Source organism: Anguilla anguilla, chromosome 11 (assembly GCF_013347855.1).
Source record: "Anguilla anguilla isolate fAngAng1 chromosome 11, fAngAng1.pri, whole genome shotgun sequence".
NCBI classification, from domain to species: Eukaryota; Metazoa; Chordata; class Actinopteri; order Anguilliformes; family Anguillidae; genus Anguilla; species Anguilla anguilla.
The window spans coordinates 42,043,696-42,047,512 of record NC_049211.1 but is presented as its reverse complement, the minus strand read 5'-3'; positions in this window follow the sequence as shown (position 1 = coordinate 42,047,512).

Genomic DNA, 3,817 nt, shown 5'->3' with positions numbered 1-3,817 from the left:
ACCTCCACACCGATCTCAAACACAGCCCAGGGACACATTCACTAACCCAGGCACCTCCACACCGATCTCAAACACAGCCCAGGGACACATTCACTAACCCAGGCACCTCCACACTGATCTCAAACACAGTCCAGGGACACATTCACTAACCCAGGCACCTCCACACCGATCTCAAACACAGCCCAGGGACACATTCACTAACCTGAGCACCTCCACACCGATCTCAAACAGAGCCCAGGGACACATTCACTAACCCGAGCACCTCCACACTGATCTCAAACACAGCCCAGGGACACATTCACTAACCCAGGCACCTCCACACCGATCTCAAACACAACCCAGGGACACATTCACTAACCCAGGCACCTCCACACCGATCTCAAACACAGCCCAGGGACACATTCACTAACCCAGGCAGCTGCTCCACATTCATCCCGCCCGGCGTTGGGTTTCTTGCCTCGCCGTAGGTTTGAGATGAAAAGACGCCTCTGAAGCATGAGATCAAAGACCTGCGCCTCCCCCCCCACCCCCCACCTCCACTCCACACCCGCCCCTCCCTCTGCAAACACTATCCAAGCAACGGCAATCTTTAAGACACAAAAGACAGGCAAGGACCTGAGGCTCACCTGACTCAATTCACCACAGGCTATTTGAGCTCCTTCGAGCTGCAGCTCCATTCAGGTTGAGCTGGGAGAAAAAGAATAAAGCCCCCCCCCCCCCCCCCCGATTCCCAGCAGCGCGTCTCGCAATCGAGGGGACCCCTTCGACTGCGTGTGCGAGGGGCTCAGAGATATTTACACACACCTGCTTATAAACACTCGCTTAGCTTAGCTGTTTTTTTGGTTGTTGTTTTTGTGTGAAAGCACCTGAAAGCCTGACAAAGGCTTTTCTGCAAGCTATCATTAGCCCCCCCCCCCCCCCCCCCCCCCCCACAAAATTAACCTTCAGATTTCCAGCTGCAGCTTGAAAAGAAAGTGAAGGAGGACCAGATAATTGATAATGGGGGGAGGGGGGGTGCAAACGGAGTTTTAAAATGTCGGCGGGCTCCGTTTGTGCCTTCTGTGTTAGGCCCTCAGCGAATTAGTGAACCTCGCTTAAGCTGTCCCGCTCCTTTTAGGGGCCGGGATGGGGATTGGGTGGGGTAGGTTTTGAGGTTGGGGTGGGTTTTGGAGGTGGGGTGGGTGGAGGGGGTAGGGGTTAGGGTGGGTTTTGAGGTTTGGTTGGGTTTTTTAGGGGTGGGATGGGTGGGTGGGGGGGTAGGGGTTAGGGTGGGTTTTTTAGGTTGGGGTAGGTTTTGGGGGTGGGGTGGATGGAGGGGGTAGGGGTTAGGGTGGGTTTTGAGGTTTGGTTGAGTTTTTTAGGGGTGGGATGGGTGGGGGGGGGTAGGGGTTAGGGTGGGTTCTTTAGGTTGGGGTAGGTTTTGGGGGTGGGGTGGATGGAGGGGGTAGGGGTTAGGGTGGGTTTTGAGGTTTGGTTGGGTTTTTTAGGGGTGGGATGGGTGGAGGGGGTTAGGGTGGGTTTTTTAGGTTGGGGTAGGTTTTGGGGGGTGGGGTGGATAGAGGGGGTAGGGGTTAGGGTGGGTTTTGGGGATGGGGTGGGTGGAGGGGGTTGGGGTTGGAGTGGGTTTTGGTCGTAGGGGTTAGGGTGGGTTTAGAGGTTGGGGTGGGTTTTGGTCGTAGGGGTTAGGGTAGGTTTAGAGGGTGGGGTGGGTGGAGGGGGTAGGGGTTAGGGTGGGTTTTGGGGGTGGGGTGGGTGGAGGGGGTAGGGGTTAGGGTGGGTTTTGGGGGTGGGGTGGGTGGAGGTTGGGTAGGGGTTACGGTGGGTTTTGAGGTTGGGGAGGGTTTTGGGGGCAGGGGTGGGGTGCCTCTTCGTTCAAGTTCTATTTTCAGGCAGCACTGAAATGATAAAAGAAAAGTGGGCAAATTAGACTGCAGCAAATAGAGGCGATAAGATGTAATCACCTGATCCGATCGCTCTCATGAGACGTTTTGCGTGTGTAACTCCTGCAATCGGAGCAGTCTACCCGGGCCCTTCTTTCATTCTGTTTTGTTTTTCTTTTCTTTTTTTGTTGTTCTTTGAAAAGAGATAAACACGACGAAGCGGTAAATGTGTTTTGGAAGAAGGAAAAAAAACAGAAGAAGAAACCTGAGGCCCCCGTGGTTCTCCGCGATTCTCCGTGATTCTCCCTTTCTGCGAGCAGCCACGCTGCTCCCCGTGCAGGACCAGCCGCACCGCTCCCGGAGGATCTCCCGGCCTCGCCTTTGTAGTCGGGGCCCGAGCCGGGCGGGTCGGTGGGCCGCGATCGCATCGGGCGCGCGGGCCTTGATGATAACGCCGACGGAATGTTGACATCGGGCCGATAATATTTTACTGTCTCCTTTTTCGCTCGGCCGACCGGAACCTCCCCGATAAATGATTGACCTGAAAAACAGAAGAGCCGCAGCCAGGATTTTTATCGACGCCGACAGCTACGGTGAAAGATTTCAGGCCGGGCGGCTGCCGTTGTCTCAGCGAAAAAACAGTTCGGATTTCGGCTTGTTCAAAGTCTTTTCTTTATTTTTTTCTTTTTTTTCTTTACCTCAGTTGCAGTACAAGGACCTGCCACATCACCGCCTCGTCATTCTGTGCTTTATTTATTTCTCTTTCATGACGGTTTGGGACAGATTAGGGTCTTTTGTGGCCTCAGCTCCTTTTTGGATTCACACTCGCCATGAAAAAATAAACTTTGTTGCTGTTATGAATAGAGGTCGGAAAAAATAAAGTTTCATCGAACACAAACAGTAATTTTGTTACATCCGGGAAGCATAATAAACAGACTTTTTTTTTTTTTACAGGGCCTACAGTACCAGTATTCCACCCACACAGCACGGTGCTGTTTAAGCAGAGGAATGTGATGTGAAAACAGAGATGTTATGGATGGGAAGCATGCCTTTGAAGCTCTGAAACTTTATTTAAAAATATGATCATATTATGGCATTCAGAAGCACAAAAGAACACCAAACAGGCAACTGGCCTTGACACATTATCCGCAAATGACAAAACATGTTTTCTCACATCTCATCTTTCCTGCTTTTCCCTAACACACATTATCCTGGTTAGACAGATTCTTCATGGACGGACATAGGCAAGCTGATGATAAGTCACAAACTGACTGTAATGGTTAAAATACCAGTTTTGACGCACCTTCCAGAACTATCTGCAAAAACACACGCAACGCCGCCCTCTACTGGTCCAACCAGATCTGAGTTGACTGAAGGGAACCCACTGATAGACTCACAGAGGGAATTTGCATTGTACTCCCATATCACCCTTTGTGTTCCCCAGCTGGTCAGGCAGTGTTGCTCTGGCCTAATGCCCTCTCCAGTTAGAGCTGGCTCTCCCTCTCTTAATGAGCCTGGCCTGGCATTCCATTCAACAGCAGCTCCCTTGCCACTCCGTCCCCTGCCAGCAGTGCTCTGGCAGTTTACCACCCTGTAATTCAGAGATTACCCAGCATGCCCTCTGTCACAGAGCAGGAACGCCAGCTCACAGGGAAAGGTTTGGGGAAAAAAGGCCTTTATTCACACATTTTCTCCGCAGGGTGAGGCTGAGGATGAGGAGGTTGCAATGTCCTCGTTTGCGTGACGCATTCAGCATGTCTCTGGCGCACAGCAAATCATGAATTGTCTGGTGTGAAAATTGCAGTGGGAGAGGGGTGGCTTGTGAAACAATGAACTCCATTACAACCCCTTCGGTCTATATACCCCCCGTTCTCCCAAACAACCTCATTTCAATTCAGTGAAAATATTTTGCCGCTGTGAATTGGAGCGGATATGAG